A 17,591-nucleotide genomic window follows, 5' to 3' on the forward strand; every position below is an offset into this window, starting at 1 on the left:
GATTGGATTACAATCCGGTGAACAGGCAGGCCAGTCCATTCGTTCAATACCTTCTTTCTCAAACCACTCTTGTACCAAATTTGAACGGCGTGGACAAGCATTGTCATCCATAAAAATGAATTCTTGGCCAATTGCAGCAGCATATGGATGAACTATAGGTTCTAAAATCTCATTGCAATATCTTTGGGCTGTTAAGGAATCATTTTTGATAACACAGAGATCAGTATGGCCACCTATACTTATTCCAGCCCATACCGTCAAACTCCCACCTTGATGTTGAGGTCTTTCACAAACAAACTGTGGATTATTTCTTGTTCCACTTTCACACAATATCAAGTTACGTCGGTTATTTGGTTGCAGACTGAACCTGGACTCGTCATTAAAAAGTACACAAGCCCAATCCTCATTTGTCCAATTGCAGTGTTCCTGTGCCCAAATTCTTTGGGCTCTTTTGTGATTTGCAGTAAGTGGAATGCAAACCATTGGTCTTCAAGCATATAAACCTATGGCATGAAGACAATTTCGTACTGTCTGTGTCGATACCAGCCTCCCTGTTGCTACGGCAAGTTCGCTTCGAAGTTGCGTTGCGTTAAATGTTCGATTTCTTCTGGAAATTAATGACAAATACTGATTGTCTCTTGAAGTTGTTGATGATGGGCAACATTGATTTGGTCTTCAGTAAACATTTCCTGTCTCCAGAAAGCGATTCCAAAGTCGCAAAATTGCACTTTGAGATACACAACACACTTGAGCAACAACTTGCTGCGTTTGTCCAGCTTCTAATCATCCAATGGCTCTCCAAGCCATTGATTCCAGGATATAATGTTGCTCTGCCATTTTTAGCAAAATAATGGGTGGTAGGTGACACAAGTTTACAAATGAAGTGATAATTATGCACTGTAGAAGTGAGTGCAACAAGCCATGCTTTTATACCCCCTCACATGCTAAAACAGCTAAGACACGTTTCGACAAGTCTTAACATGATTTTGTATGCAGTTGTGTGTTCTATATGTTTAAAATAATATTTATATATAAATATAAATAAATAAATAAATTTTAAAATAATAATAATAAAGAATAGTTTAAAATAAATGTGTTACATTTATAAATTCTTTTTATAACTTTATGATTTACAATAAAAACAAAATATCCCCTAATTGTTTTGAGCAGTATATATGCACATTATACATGTAGTTTGTGTGTGCTGAAAGCTGTAAATAATTTACTGATAAACTGAAGGTTTATGCACCATTCAAGTTGTAACAGTATTTATGGCTAGACTAGGTAGTATAGCTGGCCTGCTTGGCTGATTTACACACTAGTTCTCCAACTAACAGCATGCAGTTTCAGATCCCACTATGGACATGGATGTTCATAAATGTCTTCAGGTGGGAGATGAATTTTGCCACCTCATGTGAGACCACTGCCCTGCTTACTGGGGGTCTGAAAAAGTTCCATGTTTGGTTTCCAGATTATGTAAATTTAAAAAAAAATACCATTCGAAAGTAAAGCTCAGTATCTGTCTTTCAAAAGCATCTTTGGAAAGATATAACTATTTACTATTAAATCAAAACCTTTTGTCTAAGTTTCTGCCTTTTGTTCTATATAGATTAGTTTGTGTGTGTGTGTGTGTAGAGAGAGACTAATTACAACTAAATGTGTCTTAGGTCCTGGTTTAAGCTCATTATTAGTTTAACGGACAAAGAAAAGTGGCAGATTTGAGACTAAAAGTCTTAAAAGAAGTACCCTCCATGGGTACCACTGGCCTCACTAACTGGTCATACTTACAACTAAACGTGTCTTAGGTCCTGGTTTAAGCTCATTATTAGTTTAATGGACAAAGAAAAGTTGCAGATTTGAGACTAAAAGTCTTAAAAGAGGTACCCTCCATGGGTACCACTGGCCTCACTAACTGGTCATACTTCATCTTATCCAAAAAAAATTTCCACCAACTTCAAATCTTTAATCCAAAATTTAGTATCGAGTAATACTAATTTAGTTTTGACATCACTTCTTTATTCATCACTATCCTCCTTTCTGAATCAACTTCAAAATATTTTCCCCACCCGACATCCCCGATCACCTCAAATTTGCCATCCATTCTGGTTACTTCACTATACAGAGGGTATAACTACAGACTCTGCCCTCCTCCTCTAGCCAGTTGCTAGATGGGGTATTTTGACAATCATGTTATTGATACTGTCATTCTGAAACTTTCAATCTTGCCAGATATAATGATGTTCTCCATTGCAAAATCCTGTTCACTATAGAAAATAACAATAGTCATCTTTTCTATGAATGAATGAAATGAAAATAGGCAGAAACATTGAAAACATCAACTGTATCCTAAATGGTGAACCTACAGAACAAGTAAAATGTTTCAGCTATTTAGGCACAATATTCAATGAATAATATTGTAATCTTGTCTATTTCCATATTTAATTGGTAAATTAAATATAGAAATAGACAACAGAATTAGTAAAGCTGGCATGGTAGGGAGTCAGCTGAATAAATTTATATGCAATAAGAAAAAATTAGCCAAAACACAATTAGCTGTATACAAGACAATGTTCAAACCAATTTTAGGCTATGGATCCGAGAGCTGGGGAACAAATTAAACACTTGATCAAAGACTAGAGATCTCTGATAAAGAAGAAAGATTAGTAGAGTGAACAGGTGGCATCAATGGCAGTATCACATCAAAAATGAAGATATTAGGAAAGAACTTGACATTGTTAGCATCCAGGAATATGTTAGCAGGGATAATCTCAGGTGGTATGGTCATTAACAAAACAAGTGTTCCCTGCCAGGTGGGCAGGAAAAAGACCCAAAGGAATACCAAGATATAGGAGGATTGATATAGTAAAAAGTGCCTTAAAAGACAAATATAAGATTTGATAATATTGGAGTTTTGACATATAGTAGATTATTAAATCACTTAAGGAATTGAACAACTTAGATACGAATATAAATTAAATTACACTTTAATAAATATTTCCGATATTTCGGCAACGGCACGTTGCCATCTTCAAAAGTAACTTACAAAAAAAGGCACGTGCACGTAGGCACTATAACACAGTAACTGAGAATGAAGAGATGAAACTATTGCTCTCCTAAAAGTCCTGATGGTGCCCTCTCGCAGGCTAAGTAGGTGTTCTTGGCCATTGGGCTGAAGGTCTGCTGATGTAAGCCTCCCAAATTTGGGGCAGTCGCATACAACCAGATTTCTTGAGGTTTGGAGAGTTTCTTAGGGCTGAGGCTGATTCCATAAATAGTCTTTCAAATTTGTATTTGCTACGGTGTATTACTGTAGCTTTCTTCCATCGTATTCTGTGGTGTGTATCCAGAGCATGGTTTTCAAGACCAGAATGGCTATACTTGTGAAAACGGATGTAGTCCTCGTGTTCAGAAATTCTGATATTCGCTATCCTGCCTATTTAGCCAAAGTAAGACAGTTTACAGCTGCAAGGGGCCTGGTGGTATACACCAGGTAGGTCTAGGGGAAGTGGATGGTCTTTAGTGGAGCGGATAAGGGATGCCAGTTTTCTGTATGGCCTGTAACAGGAGGTCAGGTCATGTTTTTTTTAAGATTTTGGTAATTTTTTCCAAGGTGCTTCGGATGTAGGGAATGCTGATGGATTTAGAGTAATCCTTGTTGTGGAGGGGGGGGGGGGCTGTGGGTTGTCGGTTTTATAATTTTTTGGATGGCTGAGAAAGTGTTGAGGATGTGATTTAGTTCAGTGTTTAGGGCCATGTCGTTAGAACAGATTAGTTTAGTCCTGTTGTATAGTGTTTTCACCACTCCATATTCTTGTGAGGGGGTGTGGTGGGATTATTGGTGAATGTACCTGCCTGTATGGGTGAGTTTTCTATAAACTGAAAAAACCAAGGTTCCATCAGACTGGCGGGTGACTAGTGTGTCTAGGAAAAGGAGGCTGTTGTTTTTCTCTTTTTCCAGGGTGAACTTGATTCTGAGGTGTTGGTTGTTTAAGTGTGTTAAGAAGGAGAGGAGTGTTTCTGAGCCATGTGGCCAAATAGCGAACACATCATAAACGTAGCGAAGCCATATGGTTGGTTTTTGTGGGGCAGAGGCTAAGGCTTTTTCTTCAAAGGTCTCCATAAAGAAATTGACCAAGGATGGGGAGAGAGGTGAACCCATGGCTGTCCCCTCTATTTGTTTGTAGAATTTTCCCTGCCAAACGAAATAGCCTGAGTTCATTGTGAACTGAAATAGGGCTGAGATATCGGGAGAAAATTTAGTTTGGATTAGCTCTAAAGTTTCCCTGAGTGGAACATTTGTAAATAAGGAGGAGACGTCAAAGCTGACCATTATGTCAGTATGTTGGAGTGTAAGGTTTTCTATGCTAGCTTTGAAGTGGGCTGAGTTTTTTTTTATGTGTGATGGTATTCGTGCCTTCGAAGAAGAGCTTTCGTGCACTTTAAATCATGAGCTTTGGTCAATTTTACATGATGTCTCGTGTACCGCTGCAGACAAAGAATTCGAAAAAATACAAGGCCGACAGATGAAAAAATTCGAAAAATTAAAAAAAGAACTCTACCGTCAATCCAAAACTTCTTACCAACACCATAATCGACCTTTCTTCAGTCACCCTGAAGCACTCAACGCACTTTCACATGGCCACAACTTCACCATTGCTCCCAGAAAAATACCTAGTGGATATATTATGATCCAGATCGAACATGGAACCGCCACCTTCCACATCAAATCGCCAACAGTGTAAGAATGGATGTAGCATGTGTCCTCCCCAAAGCAAGACCACCAAAAACCAACACATCCAACAAAGATTATAAAGCTCTGCAGGAAATGAGGAGAAATAAAGAATTAGTTATCACCAAATCACATAATTCTACTAGTAAGCTGACAGAAAAAAAATAATCGGGTTGAATCTATAGGAAACGACCCTGGAATGGAAAAGGTAATACAAAAATGGAAACGACAAAATATAATACACATAGCAAACTGGAATGTAAGAGGAATAGCATATAAAGAAATAGAATTGACCAATTATTAAATGAAAGAAATTTTAAAATAGCAGTAATCACTGAAACAAAAAAGAAATTAAAAGGAACCATGAGAAGAACTGAAAATTTTAATGTGATATACAGTGGAGTTGACAGAGACCAAAGAGCACAAGCAGGAGTCATGATTTGGATTCATAACTCGCTTTCAAAACAGTTAAAACATTTATAAATTATGGAATGAAAGAATAATAGAAGCTAGAATAAAAATAGGTAGAGACTATTTAACAATAATTGCTTTATATGCCCCAGAAGAGAGAGGGAAGAGAACAAGATAATATTGATTTTTATAATCAGCTACAAAACATATATAATAACATAAATAAAAATGATTACATAATTTTAGCAGGAGACTTAAATGCAAGAATTGGAAACACGAAAATTAATAATAATATAGGAACACATGGAGAACATACTCTAAACAGGAATGGTAAAAAATTGATTGACTTTGTAGTTTATAATAACTTAAAAATATTGAATTCCTTCTATAAACATAAAGACATACATAAATATACTTGGGCAGCAAGAGGATGGAAATCAATATTAGATTACTTTATACTAAATGAAAAGACATCAAAATTTTCACTAGCTGTTAGAGTTCACAGAGGATATGAAATAAGCAGTGATCACTTTCTTGTCAAAATAAAATTAAGATTACCACCTAAAATGGCTAGTAACAAGAACAGAAAGAAAAATTGAAACATTTGTTTATAAAACTAGACTATTGAATGACACAAATGTACAATGACTATATGAACAAAGAATTAACCAATATCTAGATAAAATAAAACAAAATGAAGAAATAGAAATAGAATGGCTTAATATAAAAACGATACTAAATGCAGCAGCAAATGAAAGCTTCGGAAAGACCAAAAAATTCAATAAAAGGGAAAAAACTGAAGATCTGGGATAATACAATGAAAGAAATAATCAAAAAGAAAAAAGAAGCCTATCACAAATGGTTAAGCAGTAAAACATTAGACGATGAAAATAGAATATAAAAGAATAAGAGCCATAGCTAAAAGAGAAGTCAGAAAAATAAAAAGAATCATGGAACAAATTTTGTTTCTAATTTAGAACATGATTTATATAAAATAACACCCAATGTATATAAAATTTTTGAAACACTTAAATGCAGATACCAAAGAAAACATAAAATTAAACACTGAATTGAAATTAGAAGCATTTCTAAATTACTACACAGAATTGTGGACAGACAAATATTTAAAAAAAAAACAATTGGCAAACAATTAACGAAAATGAAAAGGAAATAACTAAAGAAGAATTAGAAATCAGCCTGAAAGAAACAAGAAACGGAAAATCACCTGGAGAAGATAAACTAGGTTCAGAACTATATAAATATGCAGGAACTAGATTCAAAGAAAGGCTCTTATTATTTTTAAATAAAATTTATTCAAATGGTATCCCCCCAACAGAATGGAAAAAAGCAATTGTGATTCCTATCTTTAAAAAAGGTAATAGAGCTGACCCTAAAAACTATAGAGGTATCAGCATACTAAATTCCTGTTACAAAATATATAGCAGAATCTTAAATAGCAAACTAATGAAATAACTTTATTTTAGAAGTACAGAATGGATTTAGAAAAGGACGATCATGTATAGACCCGGCCTTTTGCCTAAAATTAATAACAGAGAAAAGAAAAGAATACAATTTAGAAACACATATTGCATTTATTGACATTGAAAAAGCATTTGACAAAGTAAAAGAAACATATTATTTAACATATTAAAAGAAAGACAAATACCAAATAATATCCTAAAAGCTATCACAAGTATATATGAAAATAATCAAATATAAATAAGATTAAATCACAACACGAGCTATCATATACAAGAGAGATAAACCAAGGGGTCCGACAGGGATGTCCCCTCTCAGCAACTCTTTTTAATATCTACTTAAATGAAATAATAATAAAATGGAATAAAAATTTACATCAAGGAATTAAACTTTCTCCTACAGTAAACTTAAACACTCTCCTCTTTGCCGACGGCCAAACAATAATTACAAATTCTGAAGATAACTTACAGAAAGCTATTTTAGATCTAAATGAGATATCCAAAGATTATGGTATGATAATATCAACAGAAAAATCAAAAACCATGACCTTTAAAGGACAAGATCCAGCAAGAACTAAAATAGTAATAGATAACAAGATCTTAGAACAGGTGAATTCATTTAACTATCTAGGATGTATGATCACATATGAAAATGAAAAAGATATAAACGTAAAAATTGCAAAATATTTAAAAATAACAGGTGTAATTAGCTCTATATTTAAACCAAACCTAGTTCAAAAACAAACCAGACTAAAAGTATACAATACATTAGCCCTACCAGTCTTAATGTATGGAAGGGAAATCTGGACAATAAAACAAAAAGACAAACAAAGAATAACAACAGCAGAAATGAAGTTTATGATGCCTTATTTGATCACAAAAGAAACAAAGAAATTATGAAAGAATTAAACCAAGAACCAGTAATAGAAAAAATTAAAAAATATAAACATAAATGGATGGAACACGTTCAAAGAATGAAAACAGAAAGATTACCAAAACAAGCCTTAAAGTACAAGGCATTAGGAAAAAGAAAACCAAGATGTTTTCTTCAACGATTCAACGATGACTTCTAAGGCTGGAACAGGCCATGCTAGGCCTAAATCCTTGATATGCATGATGATGATGTTATCACCAAAGCATATAAGAGAAATGCAACTGTAGTACTTAACCAAAAGGACTACACAGGTAAGCTTAATGCTCTTCTATTAGATCAGGCTACTTACCTCCCTATCGAATACAATCCCACCTACTCACAAATCAAAAAACTTTACAGGCTCCTTAAGAAAGTCACTTCTTTGCCTGTAGAATTCTTGTGTAGAGGCTTAAGTGCTGTGAGGACATTATGTTGGAGGTTTAATGGACTTTTTTACAGCACTCACAAAGAATTAAAATAGAATTTAATAATTCCTATATTTCGTCCTAGTCACTAGGACATCTACGGGGATTACAAAGACAATTAATGTAACATGCACACAAAAACTTACAATACTAAGCCCAACCACGTGGGTGACAGTAAAGTCCTATCTAGGTGGAGCGCCCTCTAAGGGCAGTTGTAGGTGGCCTGGAATGTAAGGTGGGACCTCTGGCGATGACTGTTTCCCAAATCTTCGGAAGCTTAATGCAACCGTATTTGTTAAGATTTGGTTGGTTTTTGAGAGCTGCTGCTGCTTCTAAGAAAAGTCTCTCTTTCTTGAATTTGCTGTGGTGGAGCATGGTGGTTTTTTTCCATGATACTCTGTGGGTGGTGTCCAAAACATGGTCAGCCAAGCCTGAATGGCCATAGTTGTGTTTAAAGATGTACGACTTGTGTTCCTCTAGGCGGATGGATGCTGATCTGCCTGTCTGTCCAAAGTACGCAAGCTTACAGGAACAGGGTACTTTGTAAACTCCAGGCAGAGAGAGAGGAGGGAGCTGATCTTTCATAGAACGGATAAGGGTAGCCAGTTTGCGGTAGGGCTTATATGCTGTGTGTAGGTTATACTTTTTTAGTATCTTAGCTATTTTTTCCGAAGTGCCACGGATGTAGGGTATGGTGATGGCATTTTTAAATTCTTGTTGATGAGAGGGGCGGGGAATGGGGGAGGAATGAAAAAAAGTCCATTAAACCTCCAACATAATAATTTGCCTGTAGAAGTTACCAACAGATTAAAGCCGTTTAACTCTATAATCCCCTGTATTTGTGGACTCCCAAAAATACATAAAGAAAATGTGCCATTATGTCCCATAGTGGATGGAATTGATTCCCCCACATACAAATTAGCTAAACATTTACCCAAAGCTCTCACACACAATACTGGCAACACACCATCACACATAAAAAACTCAGCCCACTTCAAAGCCAGCATAGAAAACCTTACACTTCAACATACTGACATAATGGTCAGCTTTGACGTCTTCTCCTTATTCACAAATGTCCCACTCAAGGAAACTTTAGAGCTAATCCAAACTAAGTTTTCTCCCGATATCTCAGCCCTATTTCAGTTTACAATGAACTCAGGCTATTTCGTTTGGCAGGGAAAATTCTACAAACAAATAGAGGGGACAGCCATGGGTTCACCTCTCTCCCCATCCTTGGTCAATTTCTTTATGGAGACCTTTGAAGAAAAAGCCTTAGCCTCTGCCCCACAAAAACCAACCATATGGCTTCGCTACGTTGATGATGTGTTCGCTATTTGGCCACATGGCTCAGAAACACTCCTCTCCTTCTTAACACACTTAAACAACCAACACCCCAGAATCAAGTTCACCCTGGAAAAAGAGGAAAACAACAGCCTCCCTTTCCTAGACACACTAGTCACCCGCCAGCCTGATGGAACCTTGGTTTTCTCAGTTTATAGAAAACCCACCCATACAGGCAGGTACATTCACCAATAATCCCACCACACCCCCTCACAAGAATATGGAGTAGTGAAAACACTATACAACAGGGCTAAACTAATCTGTTCTAACGACATGGCCCTAAACACTGAACTAAATCACATCCTCAACACTTTCTCAGCCATCCAAAAAATTATAAAACCTACAACCCACAGCCCCCCCCCCCCTCCACAACAAGGATTACTCTAAATCCATCAGCATTCCCTACATCTGAGGAACCTTGGAAAAAATTACCAAAATCTTAAAAAAACATGACCTGACCTCCTGTTACAGGCCATACAGAAAATTGGCATCCCTTATCCGTTCCACCAAAGACCAACCACTTCCCCTAGACCTACCTGGTGTATACAAGGTCCCTTGCAGCTGTAAACTGTCTTACTTTGGCCAAACAGGCAGGACAGCGAATATCAGAATTTCTGAACACAAGGAGTACATCTGTTTTCACAAGTACAGCCATTCTGGTCTTGCAGACCATGCTCTGGATACACACCACAGAATACAATGGAAGAAAGCTACAGTAATATACTGTAGCAAATACAAATTCCATAAATAGTCTTTCGTTTATGGAACTGTACTTGTGAAAACATCTGTTTTCACAAGTACAGCCATTCTGGTCTTGCAGACCATGCTCTGGATACACACCACAGAATACGATGGAAGAAAGCTACAGTAATATACTGTAGCAAATACAAATTCGAAAGACTATTTATGGAATCAGCCTCAGCCCTAAGAAACTCTCCAAACCTCAAGAAATCTGGTTGTATGCGACTGCCCCAAATTTGGGAGGCTTACATCAGCAGACCTTCAGCCCAATGGCCAAGAACACCCTTAGCCCGCTAGAGGGCACCATCAGGACTTTTAGGAGAGAATAGCTTCATCTCTTCATTCTCAGTTACTGTGTTGTAGTGCCTACGTGCACGTGCCTTTTTTTTGTAAATTCCTTTTGAAGATGGCAACGTGACATTGCCAAAATATCAGAAATATTTATTAAAGTGTAATTTAATTTATATTCGTATCTATGTTGTTCAATTCCTTAAGTGATTTAATACTGCATAACCAATGTATAAGCCTGTCTACGAGATTGTAGATTAATTTGGAGGAAAATTGTTGGTAGGAAATTAATAATGATGTAATTTCTTCATGTAGTACTATCACATAATATCCTGTACACCCCTTGAAGGTACATGTCAGGAATCTGATGATGATCTTTTCTCTGCACTCTAATCACACATCCTCCCAAAGGTACTCTCTTTCTCAGTTTAGAGAATATTACTCAAATGGGTTGATATATAAACATACTTTCTCATCATTCCCTCCCCACAATAAAATCCTTGTTAATAGATCTTCCAACCAGGCTATCCCTACCTGTCCAGTGGTTATAGTGTTGAAAAGATTAACAAAATAGTTGGTCCTCACATCCTATTCAGCATAAATTATAGTAATACTATTTTCCTATGTCCACAAGGTTAGCCTAGTGGCTGTTCACTTGGCAATCGAGGAAGGAGTGTCCTAGGTTCAATTCCTGTTGGTGATGTGAGGAGCTGAAGGATCTTCCTCAGCCATAGCCAAGTTAACCGGTCTTGGGGGTGGACAGTAGGGTTTTTTCCCCCTAGTTTATCTTGGGGTTTTTCATCCCGCAAAGCAGGCAAATCGGCCTTGACAACTCAACACTGCAGGACATAGGATACACCAGGGCATAGGGCTGACCACCTTATCCTGTGAACGGTTTGAGGTCCCATGATTAATAAACCCTCGACACCACAAGATAAAAAGAAGGTAAAAGGAAGATGAGATGACTATTTTCTATATCCGGGATACCACAGAAAAAATAGCCAGAACTTGATCTAAAGATAAGCTCACTTCCCTCTCTGTTTAAGGTGTACAAAGTTCCTTATGCTTGCAATTGTAATTTATGGATAAACTAGATCTTTGCCATTACTGGCAAAGCAGGAGCAAATGAATCAGGAGCACCTGGGACTATGAACAGGTGGTCAGACTTAGATGGCCCTATAGAAGAAATGGCTGCACCGTTTCCAGAACTCAGTGTCCAATCTCTCTCCCAATATGCCCAATACCAGGCCAACAATAGAACAAAAGCAGACCACAGACCTGGAATGGTTTCCAACGAGTCAGCCACAAAAAAAGGTGCGAGGAAACAACTAATGAAAATACAGAAATACCTATGGATACAGACCAACAAAAGAGTAGGAATACTGCAAGACAAGGTACAGTAGACTGCACTAGCCTCAGCTCTAGAAATTAATAAAATATAGTTCAGCAGGGCTAAAAACATGAATATAGGTGTCTGCATTCAACCACAGACATTCACTAACTGCCATGCAATCACCAAACCTTTCACCAATATAGCCATTCTGGGCTTGTGCACCATACTCTGGATATCTAGCACATAATACAAGCTACTTTACTACACCACAGCAAATATCGTTGTCATCCGATAGCATCCTCTAGCAAGAGGGTTGCAGCAGATGAGCAGCTCTTCTCCATTTCTCTCTGTCTGTCGCTTCCATCATTCTTAAACCAGTCCATTCCATGATGTCATTAAACCACTATCTAGTTGGTCTTCCACGTGTTCTCTTCCCCTCAACTTTCCCTTGTAATATAGTTCTTGTCAGGTGTCCCGAAGAATCTCTCAGAAGATGTCCTGCAAATCTGGTTTTTCTTTGCATAATATTCTTTAGCAGTGTTCTTTCCATCCCAACTTTGTCTTAAAACTTCTTGATTTGATATTCTTTCTGTATAGCTAATCTTTTCCATCTTTCTATAACACCACATTTCCAATGCATTAATTCTTTCCATCTCTCTCTTTCTGAGTGTCCATGACTCACTTCCATAACTTGCAATACTCCAAACTGTTGCTTACTATTCCAATTCTAATGCCTATTTTAGTGTTCTTGTTTATTAAAATTCTCTTCATTTCCATAAATGCCTATTTAGCTTTGCCTATTCTATTTCTAATGTCCAACTACCTAAATAATGAAATCTTTCCACTTCTTCTAAAATCTTTCCTCCACATCTTATTTTTACATTATCTCCTATTTTTCTACCCATTATCTTGGTCTTTTTTGTGTTAATTCTTAGTCCATACTCTTTACAAGAGTTTTCAATTCTTTGAATAATTTGTTGTAACCCATTTTCACTTTCTGCCATCAACACTACATCATCCGCATATCTTAAGTTATTAATGATTCTTCCGTTTATTTTTATTCCTTCTTCTACATCCTCAAGTGCCTCTCTAAACATCTGTTCACTATAAAAGTTAAACAATAATGGTGATAACCTGCATGCATCCTTGTCTGACTCCTCTCTCCACCAGGAATTCTCCTGCTTCCTCTCCATTTACACATACTGACGCTATTTGTGACCACTATAATCTCTTTAAAATTTCCAAGTCATAAGAGTCAATATCAGTATTTTCTAGAATGTCAAAAAGTCTTTCATGTTTCACTGTATCAAATGCCTTTTCAAAATCTAGAAATCTCAAAAACAACTTTCCACTATGGTTTAGTGTTTTCTACCCAATAATTCTTAGACAAGTTATAGCCTCTCTAGTTCCTCTGTTGGTTCTGAATCCAAACTGTTCCTCATTCATTTCTTTTTCTATTTTATTCCTAATTCTCTCTAAAATTATTTGCACCAGAATTTTTGCTGTGTGAGTTATAAGACTTATCGTTCTAAAATTGTTATTACAGTCTAAAACTCCTGCCTTTTTTGGAATGGGGATAAAAATTGATCTTCTAAACTCCTCTGGTAATTCTTGTCCTTCATAAATTCCGTTAATAATTTGCCATAACACTTCCATACCTTTTTCACCTATATTCCTCAGCTCTAAAAAAACTTCCCAAACCTCAACAAATTTGGATGCATGAGACTGCCCCAAATTTGAGAAGCTTGCATCATCATGAGAACATCAGTCCAACAGCCAAGGCAATCCAATTTAGCCTGCTATGGGGCACCTTTAGAACTCTAGGAACAAGAACAATGGTAGTTACTGTCTTCAGTCTCATTTGCTCATTGTAAGTGGCTGCATGCACTTATCATAGTTTTATGTTCCCATGAAGATGGCAATGTGACATTGCCGAAATATAGGAAGTATTGATTAAAGTTTTCTTTTAATTTAATATTTAGTATACATTGCAATTTCCTGAAATAATTTAATAGTCATGTGTTACCAACATATAAGCTTATCAGCAAGAGTTAATAGTCAAAAACCTGAGAGTGGTGTGGCATGGTATTATTATTATTATTATTATACAGGAACCTCCATGGAGTCCGAAGACTCATTGCGGGAGACCCAATCTATCCACACAATCTATCATACCTTTTCTTGAACCCATTAACAGACAAAGCACTCACAACTGACTCTGGCAACCCATCAACCCATTCCCACTAATTCACAACTCTCACAAAAAATCTAGTCCCCCCCCCCCCCACTAACCACACACCTTTATTCAACTTCCAGGGATGACCCCCTTTGTTCTGGTCCCTCTAGCCAAGTGCTGAATCAGTGGCAATAAAGAAGTGATTCAGCGATACCATTTTCTGAAATGCCAACAGCCTCAAAGGCAGACTGCATGAATTTCAAGAATTCACGATGTGCCACGATCTCCAGAATCATGTGCTACAGCCCATCAAAACAAACCACATGCTGAAATCAGACAAATGGCCAACACTGCTTGTGCTGGTCGAAATCAGTAAATAGCAGAACAAGATCTTTGACCTCATGACTGCCTGCAACCTGGTCATCAAGCCATATTGCCTATGCCCAATGCCACCACTACCAAAAATTTGGCCATTCACAGTGCTGTTGTAAGGTTGGGCGATTTTCTTGTGTCAAGTGTAGAGAAAAATCACACGACTCTATTTAAGAAACCGAGAACAAAACCAGCAAAATGAATCAATTGCAGTGGACCACACCCTGCCAAGTGCAAATCTGCCAAGACAGAGACAAAAAACCTACTACATCCAACCCTCCAAAAATCTGAATATGCACTAAAACCTACACAGGTACACACCTCATACATAGATGTGGTGGCATCTAAGAAAACAATAAACTGGAACCTCAGAAACCAATGGGTCCAATAAAAGTGCAATATTACATCCATTCTGGTAGTCAAGATGCCACGAATTTGTGAGACAAATGAAAGCAGGTCTCACACTAATCAGTGATGGTTAATGAATGCAGCAGACCATTTTCTGGAATGCCAACAGCCTAGAAGGCAGACTGCATGAATTTCAAGAATTCACGATGTACCATGATACTGACCTAATTAAGCCTAGTAAATGAAATACATCTCCACCCAGCTGACAAGGCTTAGAAATTACATTTTATATTGCTATGACAGGCCCAATGCCAGGGGAGATGGCATGGTTATCTTTATTTTTTTCTCTTAATAAACATGTGGTTGCAATACCAAAATCTTTCTTTTGAATGGTTATCTTTATCAAATGCAACATAGAACACAGCGAAACTGAAAACCCTCAACCAATAACACTGAAATTAGAGGATTGGGAATACAAGCAGCCTGGGAATCTACTCCATGAACAACTTTGCCAGCAAACGGATACTTGAAACCAACTTAGCCAAGATACAAAACGTGAACCAAGCAGTGATAATAGCAAGCAACTTAAAAGCCAAGCACCCAGCCTGGAATTACATGACCACTAATTAGTAAAATCCTCAATAATTTTTTGATGCCATGAGGAATATCACCTTTGAGGGACCTCTGGAACCCACACAGTACAGCATCACAAGATATCCCGACATTTTGGTCATCACCATATTCCGAAATGTCGCTCACTAATACAGGCTGAATGCAGTGGATGATCTCCATTCCAACAACAAGCCAGCACCACTTCACTTAAGCTTAGAACAGAAAAAGACTTCCAACTAGTAATCAACTGGGAAAAGCTACTTAACACACTCCTCAAGATCACAGGCCCAGTCCCAACTATCAAATCAAAAGAGAGGATTAACACTCCAATACTTCTTCACTCGTAGTTTGTTTAGACCATTGAGGCACTATAAAGGTGACAATCCTAACATACTCTGCCCAAATGTTTCTGTCTTGGGATCTCCTTAACAAAGTATAGAACAACGAATTAGTCCATTTTCTATTATCTATCCAGGTAATTCTAGATCATCCCACTGGATTTTTTTTATTTTTTGCCAGAAGTCAAGCCTTCTAGTGCTATTTTAACTTCAATACACAACCTGGAAAAATATATAACAGCATTCCAAACTGCTACCTCTGCAATGTCATGTTCAAACACTGACCACCTCCCAGAAGAAAGGAAGAATCTCGCCCATGAAAACAGATACTTGCGCCTTCCCATGCCAATATCAGAGGATGCTGGCCCATGAAAACTGACACAACCTCAACAGAGCTACCTATTCAGTCTGACAAGCTTTGAGAGAATGAAACCACTGTCCCTAAACACCAAAAAATACTCACTAGGGAAGATGACAAAGGCCCTAGAACAGACTGCAAACCCCTCTCACCAATCCAAGGTGAAATAGATTTGATCCATCATAATGCTGAGAAAGCAGAAGCTTCCACTGACAGTCTAATGACAAAAACTACCTGCAGGAAAGTTCATGCTGTACACTACAATGCTGAAACTATCCCAAATGACACCCAACCAACATAACCCACTGAAATATGAGATATAGTCAAGAAATTAAAGAACAAAAAAGCATCGAATCCAAATGTTTGATGACTCTTTTGAAGGAAATCCCAACTACCTTACAACAATCATTAATGCAATGTTAAGATTTCACTACTTTCTGCCACACTGGAAAGAAACTGATATAATTGAAATTCCAAAACTAGAAAAAGCAAAGCGGTTATGTCAGAACTACTGCTCAATCAACCTGCTCTCCTTCCTAAGAAAGAGTGCAGAATGAGTGATGCCAACAATATTGCAAAAAATCCACAAGGGAAAAATCCTCACATCCGATGAGCTGTTTGGCTTCTGCAAGAATCACTCCACTATACAACAAATATCAGAGTCGTGGAACACATCAGTTTGGGATACCATTGGAGACACACACTAATGCAATCTTTCTTGATGTTACAATGTCGAATGCAAAGGTATTCGACCAGTCAGAGGATGAGTAGTCTTCTCGATAAATTGCAGTATGGTGGCTGCTCTTCTAAGTACGACACCCAGACCAGTACCTAATGGTGCCCTCACATCACACCTGAATGGCATGCCATAGGAAGCAGTGGGTGCATAGTCTCAACAACTGCCTTGATACTTCCATTCTAGTGGCCTCATCACTAGAGTGATCACACCGTAACAGTACGAAAGCAACTCCAGCTGGTGCTGCCTTTCAATGCACAAGGCACAAACAGTATTGTTGCAGTGACTAGATGGGATTCTGGCTTAGAGGCATTCAGTCATAATTCCATGGGTCGCACTACCTGTTCACTCGACCAAGCACATATACCAAGTGTCCAAACCTGCAGTTCCTCTTGTACTGAGTCAGATTACTATTGCAATGACTAGTCATTATAGACACTAGATCAGGTACTTGCTAATGGGCATTTAGCTATCATCTCACCTTAAGAACTTAAAGGTGTTCAGTTCTTATAATTTAGTGGTACATGAACTTAAAGCCATTCAAGTTCATGTACACAGTATGACTATTCACCATACTCACGACTACTTATTGTGAATTTAACAGACCAGTATTATTAAAATTATTGCCAGATTTTTGTACCTCGCCATGGATGAGTCAGGACTAGCCATGAATTTGGCCAGTTGAACTTGCACCTTTGTTTCTTTATTAATTTGCCAAGCACATGATCATTATTCCCATCTCAACCCAACTTACATACTAACTTAAATCATCTTATTTCTAAATGCTATATCCTCACCTACTCCTATTTGGGAATATTATTCTCAGATCATACATATAATTTCCAGAGTAAATCATTTGTGGCAGGTTCGTCCCGTGAATTCCACCAACTCAATCTAATGAGATCACCATCGCTAGAGAGTCAGAATAAAAGGCTCCCAACAGTTGCTGTGCTGAGGAAGGGTGTTTGAGTTGAATGGAGTATATCATCTCC

This window comes from Typopeltis vanoorti, chromosome 18, assembly GCF_054136105.1.
Source record: "Typopeltis vanoorti isolate ZY-2024b chromosome 18, IOZ_Tvanoo_1.0, whole genome shotgun sequence".
In the NCBI taxonomy this organism is placed as follows: Eukaryota; Metazoa; Arthropoda; class Arachnida; order Uropygi; family Thelyphonidae; genus Typopeltis; species Typopeltis vanoorti.